A 16,158-nucleotide genomic window follows, 5' to 3' on the forward strand; every position below is an offset into this window, starting at 1 on the left:
GCGCGATTTGGGGATGTGGCACCTAGTAGTTGGAAACTGCTCTGATACAAACTATAGTCAAAACAAATACCAGGACCTCTCAGCGTATAAGAACTAACACTGCTAAGGCTGATCATCAAAAGAATAGCATATTATAACATTTTGAAATAATGTCCAAATTACTAAGTACTAAACAAGCTTTATAAACAATATTGGGGATCAAACAACGTCAAAGATATGTAGAAATTACAAAAATGCAGATAATAATATAGCCAGAGAATATACAAAATCTTCAAAACCTTTGCTACCGGGAAAGTCTGCTAATGTGTAGAATTCAAATACAGCAATCTAGAACCAGCAGAATAAACTTTAACAGCCAGTTTGCAGCAGAATGAACTTCACAGCTGGTTTGACGTCCTTTGCAGATTATGAGACGTCTCAAAATCTTTCATTCAAAAGCAGCTGAGCATTGGAACCTGACCTCAAATGTAACAGATTTATTAGGATCACAAAGGTTCCTGCAGATAAATTGTATTCTTGGCTGTTAAAGTTTATGCTACTGTTTATCATAAGAGTTTTTTCCTAATGATAGAGCATCCCCCTGGCAATGTGCCCGGCACAATAACATTACTTCCGAGTGATGTCATCGTGCCACAAACGCATGCAAGAGGACAATCCCCTACCCAAAGCCAGGTAGGACCTGGCACCTATAAGCAGGGTCGACCCTGGTTAGTATTTGGCTGGGAGTTCTTCAAGGAAGTCCATGGTTGCTATGCAGAGAAAGGCAATGGCAACCCACTTCTGTTAGTCTCTTGCCAGTTTGGTGTAGTGGTTAAGTGTGCGGACTCTTATCTGGGAGAACTTGGGTCAGCCAGAGCTCTGGCAGAGATTGTCCTTGAAAGGGCAGCTTCTGTGAGAGCTCGCTCATCCCCACCGACCTCACAGGATGTCTGTTGTGGGGGAAGAAGGTAAAGGAGATTGTGAGCCGCTCTGAGATTCAGGGTGGAGGGTGGACTATAAATCCAATGTCTTGCCTCTCTTGTTTGGTGGGTCTAACTGGCTGGAAACCTTGCCTTGGACTTCGGAACCTTCATGGACTCAGTCTGCTTTGGACAATATCTGGATCTTGAACCATTGTTTGTAAAAGTGCTTTAGCTTGCTTTTAAGTTTTGCTGTTTTAACCTCACTATCCACTGCTCTGTTTTCTTTTTGCAGATTTTAAAATAAACTACTTAGATTTTTGTGAAGTTCTTGAGTTCAGGAAGCTTTGATCTGAATCCAGTACACTGGCTGCAGCTACCAGAGTAACTGTTTTGTTAAACTTGCCCTTTAAGTATAGTACCTTGCAAGGGTGACTTTCTTGACTTTAGTTCCAGATAGGGTTGCCAGGTCTGTGTTGGAAAATGCCTGGAGACTTTGGGGGTGAATCCGGGAGAGGGTGGGGTTTGGGGAGGGGAGGGGCCTCAGCATGGTACAAGGCCGTGGAATCCACCCTTCAAAGCAGTTATTTTCTCCAGGGGAACTGATCTCTGCTAGCTGGAGATCAGTTGTAAAAGCAGATCTCCAGGCCCCACCTGGAGGCTGGCAACCCTAGTTCCAGGAGGGCCTGATACTTCATCCCTTGGTCCCTGGCTGTCTGGATAGCAGAAGGGTGCTGATGGCAGATCTGTCTTGGAGTGTGAGGACTCACACTTCAGTCAGTTTTTGTTGTTTGCCTTGCTTGGCCAACCTTCATAAAATACCCTTGCCCTTGTTTGGATTAAATGGGTGGTGGAGTCTTTTGATTACCTCCCCCCCCCCAATTCCTATAATTTCTCTCTCTAGTTAATTAATACAGCTGAGTTTGAATATACCCTATCCCTATTTTTTATCAATAAATTGGACATCATGCTTCAACCAATGACAGGAATTGCATTCCTTATGTGAGCCTTGCTATGAAAGCTTCTCAAGCCTGCCAGAGAGCAAGTGACAGACAGCTGTTAAGGATATCTGTACGGCTGACACTGATATTATGGTGTCATGTTGCACTACCTCAACCAGCAGAAGTAGAAAACTGCCCTGAGAATGCCTTGATACATCCTGCTGTCAACCTGCTTTTAAGCAATGTGGGCTGCGCTGTCTTCTCACATAGCAAATGGTGGTCAGCAATTCATTCAACCTTCCTGATATCTGCCTCCCCTGCATTGCTGACATATCCTAAACCTTTCTCTGGTGAGAATAAAAGGACTTAAAAAAAAAAGTCTGATCATTTAGCTTTCACTGAGATACAGCTGAAGTACATGCAGACTGTTGGGAAGCCAATGTTCTCTGATTACCTTCCAATATTTTATAGACATATCTAAAATTATGTATGGGATGGGGAAAGTGGATAGAGACAGCTTTTTCTTCTCCCATAGCACTACAAATCAGGGCCCCCAATGAAGTTGGTGGATGGACAACATGTTTAGGACAGACAGAGCTGGATTTAGATGAAGAGAGGCCCTAAGTTACTCCACTTGTGAGGCCCCTCCCAATCCCCCACACTCACGTCTAGAAGAAAATGGAAGAGTGTTATAAATAAAATTGAGTGAAGCCAAGGATGATGGGTATTTAAAATTCTGCCATTCACAATTTCTCCTCTAAAGGACATAAGATGTTATTGTTAAATACCATAGCGACTGAAAAAAAATGCATAAATGTTTAACACGGAAAAACTTTGCAATAGCTGAACTTTGTAAACCTTTTGTGGAATAAGCATTACTTTTTAGGAAAATGAAGTTGTAATGCTATTCTTAAAAAAAACCCCTTGAGTTTACAAATTATATTGCCTGGGAAGTGTAAATAATATGATCATGATTACCTGACAGTGTGGCACTTTTAGAATCTACTTTATGTTGTCATTAAACAGTTTTAAAATACATATTAAGTAAACTCCAATAATCAAATACAGCAATACTAAAAATGTTTTTTTCTAGCCTTTCTTCCTCATAGCAAAATCATCCAAAACTTCATCAAAATTTGTTTGTCTGTCACTTTCAATGTACAGATGCTCAGTGTGGACAACCTCTCTTGAGACATCATGGCCCTTAATTAATTTTTAATTATTTTGAGTCTTGAAAAACTCCTCTCTTCTGAGCAGTTAGTGACCATAAAGCTAAGAAATAGCCGCAACATTGCTTCCATATTAGGAAAGACCATCTGAATTTTTTCCTTGTATATAATTTGATAAAAGTCTGTATGAGACAGAGAGTGCTCTTCTGTAAGCCTATGGCTTTGTCTCACATACAGGTGAAAGTGCAAAAGTTCATCAATAAGTTTCAGGTCAATATGTTCTGGGTATGCTTCCATCAACAGCTCAACACCTTGCTGAATTTCTTGCTTAGATGCTGTTAGATTAGCAAGAATGGAAAACAACTGTGCAGCATCACTGCACACAGCACTTCTTTTTAAATTGTCTTCAAGTGCATCTAATATAGGAATAAAGGATTTTATCCTAAATTTATCTCTTGAAGAAAGTGCATCTAAGGCATCAGATGCACTTCTATCATTTCTTTGCTGTTCCCTTACTCTTTGTCTCCTTGATTTGTAGTTAATATTTTGGCAAGGTGGCTTTTGCTTGTTTCTCAAGCTCATCAAAATCATCTCTAATTTTCCTTTAAAAATCCAGAAGTGAACTGTACACACTTGCACAAGAACTCAATAACAGGTCTGATTTCTGAAGGGCTTTGCTGACCTTGTGAAAATGACCTAGCACACGGATCCAAAAATGCAGCATAAACACAAATTCCAGTTCTTTCATTTTCTGCAAAAGGTTGTTAGCTTGTAGCCTGGTCTCCCCCTTCCCATTAATGTCAGAGTACAAATGACTGAGGGCATCAGTGATAGCACTGCAACTTTCCAAAACAGCTTCTGTGGCTTTTGCGTGTGCATCCCACCTAGCGTCTGACAAATATTTAGGTACTTTAGACTGAGGTGGCAAAAATTATTTTAGAGCTGCCCATCTCTTTGTGGAGGATGAAAAGAAGGTATAAATTTCATTGATAATGCCAAAACAGTTCACTGCATCAAGGCAGCAATCCACAGTTGAATGGCCCACCAGATTTAAAGAATGACCTGCGCATGGAATAAATCTTGCAAATTGGTTTTTTTTTAATGATTTTTTGCTGCATACCATTGTACTTACCAGCCATGTTGGCAGCATTGTCATAAGACTGCCCGTGGCATTTTCTAAAGTCAATTTCAAGCTCAGTAGTGAAATAGTTGAACGCTAAATCAGCCGTGCTTTCTCCTGAGTGGCCTTTTAGTTTAAGGAAAGTTAAAAATCTCTCAGTTGACAAACCATCTTCAGGTGATACATATCTGATAATTAAAGTCAACTGATCAGTTTGTGAAATGTCAAGAATGGAATCTACTGAAAAGCTGAAATATCCAGCCTTTCTCACATCAGCCAGAATTGCATCCTTAACTTTTTTTTTTGCCATGAGTTGAATCATTTCTTCACATATAGTTTTTGACAAATAAGAGGGATTGCCTGATCCAGACCGATTGTCCATACTAATTGAGATGAACAAGTAAAAATGGATCAAATTTTGCCACTAGTTTTAAAAGACCAAGATAATTGCCATTATGTGGAGATCCAAAGTGTTCATTGTCTCCTCTGAATGGTAAGCCTCATTCTACAAGAGTGCATATTACAACAATAATTCTCTCCATTACATGCCACCAGTACTGCTGTTCTGCTTTTATTTGATCGTCTAGCTTGGAAGTTAACGTTTGCCCTCGCTTCCTTGTTAGGTAGGCCAACATGGCATTCCTATGCTTTTCTGAGTTTTCATGAGTTTGGATAAGATGGGGGTTTTGCCAGTCATTAAACCCTTTAGTAGCTAAAGCTGTGGAAGAAGATGCAAGGTTTGGAAAGAGTTTACAAACAAAGCAATACATCCGGCCTTTTGAGGAAGAATATACAAGTGACTCTTGGCTATATGTTTCTCCATTTGCTTTTGCTGAATAAAAAAGAGATTTCCAAAACAGCTTCTGTAAAACCTGGACTGCTTTTTCTACACTCACTTGGAATTTGAAAATGGCCCACAATTATGCAGAACTTGAGAGGGACCCCTCTCTACACAATAGGATACTTCCTCGTGTGATAATTCTGACCATAAACCAACATCTGTTACAGTAGATCTGTGTTTGGCATTATCTTTATCTGCATCTGGAACACCTTGGACTTGGCCTATCTTACCAGGTGTGAACTGCAAAATCTGACTATTTACATTATTTTCTTGTGGCTCTTTAGCCTCTCCCTGTCCAATAAGTGACTCTTGAATTAGTTCTATATTTTCAGTTTGAGCCAGCATAATAGCTGCTTCCTCATAAGCAGCTTGCTGTTCCACATCCTGCTTTGCTGTTTCTCTTTCAGGGAGATTTTTGTCTGGTTGCATGCTAATAGTTGGCTCAGGCTGGATAGTTTCACTGCTGGCTCTTGTTGCTTCAATGAATGGTTGATGCATGAAAGCAGTGATTGGTCTTAACTTCGTTACCATAGCATTTTCAAGTCTCTGTCTCTTGCACTTGCTAGCACTACTTTCAAATCTTTTACTCATGATCAGATTAGAATCTAAAAATAAAAAGTAAAATTAATCTTCAACTGGATAAACACATGGATCAGAGGTCAATCAGTGGCTATTGGCACAAGGTATAGCTGCTGAAGGGTTACAGAATTCAGTTTTCCACTGTGGCAAAATGGGCACCCACCCTCAGCCCTGGGGGACCGAGTAGCCAGTTTGTGACTTGTAAGCCCCACTTCGCCTTCCCACTAGGGGTGTGCATTCGGTTTGGCTGAACCGAATAGACCGCTGAATACCCCCTGATTCAGAAGTATATGGTGTCGTATACGTCTGAATCCAATTAGAAGGCATTACACGGGAGCCGTATACGGCTCCCCGTATACTTCCGAATCAATATTTGGAAGTATACGGAACTCAATGTAAAAGGCAGGAAAGGAGCTTCTGCAGCCTCAGGGAAGCTGCTTGCCTCCTTTCCCGCCTTAGGAAGCCTTTTCCCACCTCTCCCATAGCCTCCCTGGGATCAGGGAGGGAGAGGGGGGGGGAGAGGAGCCCCAGCAGCCAATCCAAAGCATGCATTTGCAAAATGCATTGCAAATGCATGCTTTGCAGGACTGTCGTGTATCTGATGGCTGGGCTAATTCCCCAGCCATCAGCAACATTGTTGTTCTTTTATTTACTTGGGTATCCAAGCAAACACTGTTCTCTGGCCAATCACAGAGCACTGTTATTTTTTTAAACTGCTCTGTGTAGGACCAGAGAACCTTTTTAAGGAGTCTGCCTGGCTGGTCTTCATTCCATTGCTGCTGTGTTGATGTGAGAAAGAGAGATTGTACTGCACTGGCCCTTGGCCTCAGCTGCTGCTGCTCTCTCTCAGCCTTCCCTGACCTGCCTGGAGAAGACATCTAAGGTAAGACAGTCTTGGGGTTCTTGTTTTTATTTTAGTTAGGATAAAAGTAAAAGGACTTTTTAAGACTCAGAGTCCCTTTGCTTATCCAGATTTGGGTGGGTGGGTGGGTAGCTTATTTGGGGTTAGGGTTAGGGGGTTCTACTGGGGCTGGGGGCCTGGGGTGGGGGGTTGCCAATTTGCCTATATCTAACTTTAGTGAGAGGACTTTTAAAAGTGCAGTGTCCTTTTACTTTTCCTGATTTGGGTGGCTTGGATTTCTTGGGGTTAGGGTGAAGGTTTGGGGGGGGGAGGGGTTGGTTAAGTTCTTGTATTGTTAAAAGTCATTTTTTTACTGTTTTAAAAGGATTCTGTGTTTTATTTGTTGCTGCTGTGTTGTGCTGCTGTTCCTTTTCTCTTCTGGTGCTAGTTCTTGGGGGGGGGGGGTTGGCCTAATGTTTATTGTTAAAAAGCTCAGTTTTTAACAGTTGAGTTTATTGGCCTTTTCTCAATTGGATTTGTTTGGATCTGTGTTGTTGTTGGTTTTGCATCCTATCCTGTTGTCCCTTTTCCTGGTTCTGTTTTTTGGGGGGAGGGGGAGGTTAAAAGTTAAATTTTTCCTGTCATGTTTTGGTTTTTTTTAATTACCTCTGGTTGGTGTGATGGAGTTGGTGTGTGGGCTATGTGGGGTGGGTCACTTTCATGTTTTTATAGAGCTATTTTTGGAGTCTGAGGGTTCCATGCAGTTTTGGGGGCTCACCCTCAAACCCCCTGCCCCCAAGTAGCCTCTGATTATGAGTTCAATGGCCCATAGGGTATAATGGTGGGATAGGGGCACCCTCTTTGAGCTTCCCTGGAATGGGAACCCCTGGCCCAAACTTTTTGGGACTTGGGGGGTTCATAGGGGAGAGTCCCCTGCAGGTCCCCTGCAAATTTGGGAGCTCTCCCACAAACCCCCTCCCCTCCAGGCGGCTTCCAATATACCCTATACCCTATTTTGCCATTGATTTCAATGGCCCATAGGGTATAAAGGTGGGATGGGGCACCCAAAGAGGGTGGGTGGCCATTTTAGCTAACCTAAACAACCTAAACTAAAGCAAACACAAGATGGAGTCTATTCTGTCACATCCAACAAGCCAACCCTATAGCACAACATCATTTTCCAATTTAACATTTTCAAAAATTTATAAACTCTCAAAATTGCCAAAAGGATTCAAAATAATTTTTCTCCAAGACACATGTAATTGAAAATGATGCAAAACCATAGGTTAATAATTAACTATAATTTCTCATCTAATAATTCCAGCAGCAGCAAACACCAGGCTCCACCCAACAATCAATACTAGCCATTTAAAAGAGCCAACTGCCTAAAAATGTTATATAAAATAAATATGTAAAACTTTAATTAGATTCTGCAATGGCTTTAGAACAATTAATCCACTATTAATGTATGAAGTAGTATCGTTTGGATTTACTGGTATGACAATTGACACCGTCAATATTTCTTTTCATATCCAAGAAGTTCTGAGAAAGGGGTTGTAAGTGCATGCTGCAGGCACCGACAGGGCTCTGTGAAGTGTGAAAGATAGACTTCCATGCCTGGGAGAGGTGAGGCCAGTGCCAGTTACATGTGCTTCCTCTGTTCAAGTCAAGAAGGAGGGAAGGAATGGAACGGATTTGGGAGAGCTTGCTTGCCTGGTCTGTCTGCCTCAGCTAGCCCCCCACTCTCACTCTCCCACTGATTAAAGTGCAGCACGTACCACTACTGACCTGACCCTTGAGCTGGGGGAAGGCTGTGCAGCTGGTTGTTGACTCTGGGCTGCTGGCTCTGGAGTCTGTACTCTGAATAGTGGCACCAGAGACCTAGAAGGGGCAGGGCTTGTCAGTACAATCCCTGCACAGTCTCATCAGGGCTGGCCTTAAGGCAACTGGAGCAATTTGGCCAAATAGGACCCCGTGGGCCGCTCCTAAGGCCCCCCCACACACAAGGGCAATCTAGATGGATTTTATTTATATCTCTAAGATTCTGCAGATTTTTGGCTGTGAACTGGGGCCCCACAAAAATTTTTCCAGTTGGGCCTGAAGGGAACCCCCTGAATAATTAATTAATACCACCAATAATAATAATAATATTTGTCATATTGAGTAAAAATATGCTTTGCCTTCAAACTAAGCAGTCTGTTGTAAAACTGTCGTTAGAAACTGACTCTACTGCCCAGCGGATGTGAGCTCCAGCTGTAAGATTAGATAAGGGAACAGCCTCCTACAGGCGACTTGCTGTATATACATAAGTAAGGAAACTTAGTCATGGAATTTTACCAGGGGGAACTTAGTGGAGGCGGGACCATTTGAAATCAGATAAGCTTGTGTGCCTGCCTGCTGGTTTTCTGTGTGAATAAAACTGTCTGTATGTAGAATGATTTTAACTCGGTTATTGTGGGGGCCCATGCCCAACTGGGTTCTGCTTATGGTACCATAACGTAAACCTCGCTTCAAACCAGTAAGTCTGTGCGGACCTCGTTATTTCTCTGCTTCAGGCCCCAGAGTTTCAAATTAGGTCCCACTGGCTGACCCTGAATCTCATAGTTGCTGGGCCCGAGTTGTCCTGCCATTGCATGTGGTCTTGGGTTTGCAATTTTGGGAAAGGGGAGACTGCCCACTGGGGGGGGGGCAGGGCTGTGGAGGCCTCCTAGATTTAGAGGCCCTAGGCTTCAGCCTACTTAACCTATACATAAATCCGGCACTGAGGACAGACAAAAGAAAATACTTCTTTACTCAGACCATGTCCTACAGTCATTAAATTCCCCACATTGACATTTTTAAAATTGCAAATTATGCAACATTTTCTGCAATAGATTTCTCCCCACCAGGTGCAAAACCAAAGTTTTCTCCTTCTTACCCCATGTTTCCAGAATCCCAAGTTTTAGTGAGTTCTGGAAATGCAGGGTAAGGAGGAAAAAACTTCAGGTTTGTGAGGAAAAATCTACTGCAGAAAGTTTCACATAGTGCCATCTCCTCCCTTGGTCTAGTTTCAGACCATACAGTCCAGCAGCGTTTTAGGCTGGACCTGTTTGCTACCCTGACCCTGAATCATCTTGTGAGTGGTCCCTCAGCTTTCCCACTTGAAAGACTTACAATAGGAGTTACCATGCCCTGCCTAAGAACCTGAATTCCCTCAGCTTGCAAACTACATCTCTGCTTTCTCACTAGAAAGGCTTACTGTAGGAATTTAACCATTATGCCCTGGCGTTCTGATGCCAGCCGGTCTTTCCTCGTACCTGGTTCTTCATCACTTCTGGAGACATCCAGAAATGCTTGGGCAACTGCTTTTATGAGCTATAGCCAGGACTAGCTCAACATGGGGGGGGGGGGGGGTTGGGGGGGAATTAAAAAATGACGCCCCTTATGGGCCATTCTATCTTATGGTCCCATAGAATACAATGGACTCCATACCCAATTTGGCACCCCCCCCTCCGTTGGCACCCAGGGCAAGCACCCCCCTCTGCCCACCCCCCTAGATCCGGCCCTGGCAAAAAGTAGAGCTGAAATCAGCCAAGGTGCACCTTCTTCAAGAATCACCTGCTAGTCATTTGCAGTTTGCCAGGTGTCCGCCAGTTGTCCCATCTGGAAGATCTCTTTTACTGCCAAGAGAGGCACCGACCATATATGTGCAAGAGACGTCTTCAAACTGCTCATGCGCATGCTGGGCGGGTGTGGAGTGGTTGCAGCACACGCCTGGCCATTCAGACAACCGGGAAATACGCCCTACATATGATTGAGAGGTTTTCTACCAGAAAGTTCCCAATAGCTATTTAATCTGGTCTCAGCCCATCCTGAGATGAGGTGGGTACAGGTGGGACTCAGGAGGCAAATGCACTCATGTGATCAAGCACATTAAATCCAGATGGGAGGCGTGGCTAGGTCGGGCCGAATCTCTCATGTGACTGAACCCATTGTTAAAATAGTTGATATTGTTCAAGTACTGTTTATATATTTGTTTTTGGTATTTTGTAGTAAGAATTTTTAATCATTAAAAATATTTTCTTAAATTCCTCCCCCCCCCCCCCCCCGCAAATGTCTTTCAAGTCTTCTTCTCTCAACATTCTGCCTGCTCTCAGTAGCTGTTCTCAGAGAAAGACAAAACCTAACCTGCTCCTCATGGCATGTGTACAGGACTGCAGTTTTAACATTCAGCTTCTGTTACGAATAGCTGAAGCAGCAAAATATAGTTTTAGGTCTTTCCCCCCCCCCCACTTTATTTCTATTATAATCTATTTTAAGCTATCTTAAATTTCCTCATGAATTTTGATTATCCCTACTGTAATTTTTCCAGCTTCCTGAGAGTCAGTTTGGTATAGTGTTTAAGAATGGCAGACTTTAATCTGTGGAACTGGGTTTGATTCCCCACTCCACCACTTGAAGCCAGCTGGGTGACCTTGGATCAATCACAGCTTTCTCAGCCCAAAAACCAAACCTAGCTCACCACAAAAAGAGCTAGCGATTCAGGCTTCGGATCTCCTGGCTATATTACACCCACTGCCATATGATGATGATTACAGCTTCCTTTTAAAGAATCCTTTAACTTTCGTGACGTTTCTTCTTCTGAAATGAAATTAAACGCAATGGCAGCCAGTTGCAATCCTATACACACGTAGCATACTCAGGAATAAACCCAACTAAAATCTGCTTCTAGCCAAAGGAGATGTCAAGAACAGGGCCTGAAAACTGGGAGGCAGTTACTCTCCTTCACTGAGAAATGGCACAGGGTGGGGGAGGTTGTGGCACCGAACCTGAAGATGCAGCAACTAGAACTCGTAGCTGTCAGATTCCAGGACCAAATGCAAGGGCCAACTGATTTGGGTTGTAGAAGTTGACGACCTCCATCCTCTTATTGACCGCATTTGAAATCAGGTTTAAAGCACGCCACAAAAAAGGTGGATAAGACGAGGACATATTAAGGAAAAAGAGGCAGAAAGTCCTTTGTTGTTGTTGTTCAGTCGCACAGTCGAGTCCGACTCTTTGCGATCCCATGGACAAAGTCACGCCAGGCACTCCTGTCTTCCACCATCCTCCGAAGTCCTACCAGCGCTAAAATTATACAGAAAATCTGCTTCTAACGGACTTCTCACTTTGAAAAAACAAACTTAACCGTCCAACTCGTAAGTTTCTTTGATCCTCATCATTTCTTTTAAGTGTCTCCTCTGCAGACACAAAACTACATTTCCAATTTGCAAAGCTCGGGTTCGGCCCTCATGACAGCTCCCAGAATGCACTGCTGTTAAGTTTCTTTGACAGTGGGCCTTAAGAAGGGACTTATTCTTGACGCACAGCATTCTGGGAAGTGTAGTCTGTTTCCCCTTGTGGACTCTGTGAGAGAGGCTAATCGCCTGTAACCATATGGTACCTCCTTTAAACTTCTTTTTGGTCCCTGTTTCTGTTCCATAGGTTTGATATCCGTTGGTAACGTAAGGCGCAGGGGGCGAGAAACAAGGATCTTGCCTTGCGCATGCGCCTCGCTTTGTATCCGCCCGACAGAAGAATGACTTGGTCTCCTTTGCCGCCGGCACTGTGGATCGTTTTAGCGCATGCGCGTCCTGTCAGGTGACGCTGTGCCGTCTTCTGTGGGCTTCGCTATAGGGCTCCGGCTTCCGAAGCGCCTGCTTTGTCACGGAGCCGGAACAAAGTACCGGGGTGGCAACTGTGGCCTGAGCGGAGGAACGCCCCGCGGTCAGCTTCATTTCGGCCTTTGAGACTCCCGATAGGGTGAGTTTTGCCGTTTCCTCATCGTCAAAAGAGCCGCCTGTGGTGTCAGTTAAGGAGATGCGGTTGGAGTCCTTGTCAGTGCAGTCTGTGGCGGCTGCGAGGGGATGGGCACTCGCGGGGGGGAGGGGGGGGACTTGACCATTATGAGGGCCGCGCCCAGAAACAGCCTGCTACGCGCGTGGCGTCTTCCTGCAGTCCCTGTGGGTTTGGCCTTTCGGCGGTTCCCATAAACCATCTCTCAGTCTAGATTTAACCGTGTCAGTGGAGTTGAAGCGCGCCCGTTTCTGGATCAAGAGGTTGCAGGTTGGCACATTGGTCCAGAGTAAATTCCAAAAAAATACTTTGTTGTTGTTGCGTTGTTAGAACCGACCCAAGGCTAGCCCACAGCTATTTTATGTCATTTAACAGCTATTTTATGTCATTTAACTTTTGCTGGTTTTTTTAAGGTTTTATTATATTCTATAGTGTTACTGTTGGTTTTAAAGTATACTGTATTCTTATATCAATGCCAATAAAGGTCTATGGTATGGAAAGTACTTCCATCATTGCATTGACCGACCCAAGGGCACTCTTGTTTGTGTCGTTTTGTTTGTTCCTGGTAAAACGCATGTTGTAGGTTTTGTATTTATTGATTTAGGGCAATGGTGTCCAACTCATGAGGGCCAGATTTGATATAAATGAGAACTTGTGTGTCATAAAATGTAATGCCAGGTAGCAGAGATATAAACTTTATAAAGGAGGAGCCTCAGCCAATAGAAGGAAGAGAGGTTTGGCTCAGTAGTTCTGCTGTGCAATTGAGAGAGCCTAGCAAAGCAAGCTCTCCCCCCTTTCTCTTAAAGGGAGAAGCCTCAGCCAATGGAGAAAATAAGAGGTGGTTCTCTGTCATTCCTGTGTGATTAAGTGAAGCAAGCCTGGCAAAGCAAGCTGTGATGCAGAAGGAAGCAGGAGAGAGGGAGAAGGAAGCAGATGGCTTCCAGTTGCTCAGGGCCTGATTTGGCCCCCAGGCTGCATGTTTGACACCCCTGATTTAGGGGATTGATTTTGCAGCCTTTCCAGTGTCCTGCTTGAGGCATTTTTTTTTGTCTGTGTAGGACAGACCTGATCTAAAAAACATAGCAGAATGCTCTTAAGAACATTGAAGCAATAACAACCAGTGAAAGAATCACTGAGTCTTTAGTATAAGAATAATAAGCAGTCAATAAATATGCATGTATAACTGAGCAACTAATGCATAAATACACAAACCCATATGGTGCATGAAGAAAAATTCAGAGTTCACCTTTAGAAGTAAAAAGAAAACAATCCACAAGATAAGTGCATAGTCTGCTAAAATTCCATAAGTGGCAAGCACTGTATCTTTATGATGCAGCAGAAGGAATCAAGCAGAAATAAGACCCTAGTTAATATTGGGATGGGAGGCTGCCCAGGATGTCCAGGGTTTGTTTGTTTATTTAATTTACTTATACTCAGTCTTTCTCCCCAATGGGGACCCATCATTCTCCTCTTCATTTTCATCTCACAACAACCATGTGAGGTAGAATGGGCAGAGAAACTGTGGCTGGCTCAAGCCTCAAGGTCTCCCAGTGAGCTTCCACGGCACAAATGAGAAGTCAAATTCCAGATACTAGTCTGACACTCTTAACCACTACACAGTCACCACACTGATTCTTGTGTATGTAGGGTAGAGATTAGAGTGTCCTCCGCTGTCCACCTCTCTCCTCAATGTTGATTCCTTAAAACAAGTTGCTGACTTGATGGCACTTTCTGCCACTATAGGCAGAGAGAAAGGCAAAGTTTAAATGAAGTAAATAAATAAATTACACACTTTGGTGGCCTTAAGGTAACCAGACCTATTGTCTTTGTTTCCCAACCCAGGAGGAAAAAGGCCACCAATGTGTGTAATTTGGTGTAGTGGTTAAGCGTGCGGACTCTTATCTGGGAGAACCGGGTTTGATTCCCCACTCCTCCACTTGCACCTGCTAGCATGGCCTTGGGTCAGCCATAGCTCTCACAGAGGTTGTCCTTGAAAGGGCAGCTGCTGTGAGAGCCCTCTCCAGCCCCACCCACCTCACAGGGTGTCTGTTGTGGGGGAGGAAGGTAAAGGAGATTGTAAGCCGCTCTGAGACTCTTCGGAGTGGAGGGCGGGATATAAATCCAATATCTTCTTCTTCTTCTTCTTCTACTTCATTTAAACTTTGCCTTTCTCTCTGGTGGGAATGTTGCTGAATGTGTGTGGCTGGTTCAAGGTCATGACAGAGTGTAAATTCAAACCTAGATGTCCTAGATCTTAATCTGACTATCTAACCAATACACTACACATCTTCAAGAGTGCAGTCCTTAGCATGATTACTCAGAAATAAGACCCAGTGGGTTTCATAAAAGTTGTTTCCTATTAACAATGTCCTAGAGCAAGAGTACCCATCCTTGCTGCATTGGTGGATGCTTTCAGAACTTTGAAAACAGGTTGTAGACACCACAAAAAATTGCTGCCATGGAGGCTGGAACCAATCACAAAAAGTTTTGGAGGTTCCAAGACAAGTGTCCCCCTATACTGGAAGCAGTTGTTTTTGAAATGGTCCTCCAGACAGATTCTAAAATGATTTCTTCTGGCTCTTCTGACTCTTTCTGCTACACTGAAATGGAAGAAAGCAGAATTGGCTCTTTGCTTTGGGAAAGAAACCAGTGGGTGCCAGAAAACCCATCAACCATCAGACCTGATTAGGGTTTGGCCTGAAATCTATTTAAAGTAGCAAGGTTCAGCAGATTAAATTATTTACTCCATCTAGTATTCATAACTGTAATTCTGGAGCTGAGGCTAAGGGTTTGCTGAACAATATATTAGTTTCAGGTGCACTTGAGCCCACACCTCAGGTTTTAGGAAATAATTGTACCTAGGATGTTAAACTTCTTGCCTGTTCCAAGTCCTTTGCAAGATCACATGTCTGATACAGTTCTGTGTGCAGATGTTCAAAAGATATGACTCTGCAGCAGTACAAGCTGCTGGCATTTTCATGCAGCGTTTTCAATCTTGGTTATATAATGTATGGCGAAGCTATTATGGTTTTTGCTTTTGAAGAAACCAGGTTTGAATATTATGTTGATAAATTCACTGAGAACTTAAAAACAACCCTTTATTTTGAAATATTAATTTCATTTTAATGTATGCACAGCACACCACTGCATTTACATTATCTTGATGTAAGTTAAAAGGTATTTTTGACCTGATTTAAAAAGTTATTTTCTTCCCCAAAATAATTCGAAGAGTTCTGCCAACATCAGCTGCTTTCCTGCATCAAGCCTGAACAGAGACTTTCTCTACAAGAAGAGACTTTTCTGGAGAGAAGGCAACTTCCTTAGCCATACTGAATGCTATTGTATATATGTGCTAAGTCACATGCCCTGTCATTTCTACAACGGAGATTCAGTATTACCAGATGAACTTTTCCTTTCGTATTTTATTTTTATATTTTTGTTGACCTAACAGTGTCCTCCATTAGAGCTGGGTTTCTTCTCATTGTTTAAATAGTGGGTTTTGTTTTGTTTTTAAAGCAAGAAGGAGGTTTTAATCTTGAGGTGCATGACTAGTGCACAAAGTAATAATGCAGTAAGGAGGGCTGATGTTTTGTGCAAAATTGTGATGTTGGGGAGAAATGCATGGGATGGAGAAAGTAGAGAAAGAAGTACTTTTCTCCCTTTCTCACAATACAAGAACTCGTGGGCATTCGATGAAATTGCTGAGCAGAAAGGTTAAAACGGATAAAAGGAAGTACTTCTTCACCCAAAGGGTGATTAACATGTGGAATTCACTGCCACGGGAGGTGGTGGCGGCCACAAGTATAGCCACCTTCAAGAGGGGTTTAGATAAAAATATGGAGCACAGGTCCATCAGTGGCTATTAGCCACAGTGTATGTGTGTATATAAAATTTTTTGCCAATGTGTGACACAGAGTGTTGGACTTGATGGGCCGTTGGCCTGATCCAACATGG

The 16,158-nt window shown here is 43.2% G+C and overlaps 1 protein-coding gene across 4 annotated transcripts in view; it reads left to right on the forward strand.

Annotated features, from left to right (window-relative positions):
- Positions 1-11,970: 11,970 nt before the first annotated feature.
- Positions 11,971-16,158, forward strand: part of DYNC1I2 (dynein cytoplasmic 1 intermediate chain 2) — a 47,786-nt gene continuing 43,598 nt past the window's right edge. For all 4 annotated transcript variants that reach the window (XM_060256946.1, XM_060256948.1, XM_060256947.1 and 1 more), the window contains exon 1: positions 11,971-12,171. The gene's annotated coding sequence lies outside the window, so the exon portion shown is untranslated. The remainder of the gene's footprint in view (positions 12,172-16,158) is intronic.

The sequence above is a fragment of the Heteronotia binoei genome, chromosome 16, assembly GCF_032191835.1.
Source record: "Heteronotia binoei isolate CCM8104 ecotype False Entrance Well chromosome 16, APGP_CSIRO_Hbin_v1, whole genome shotgun sequence".
NCBI classification, from domain to species: Eukaryota; Metazoa; Chordata; class Lepidosauria; order Squamata; family Gekkonidae; genus Heteronotia; species Heteronotia binoei.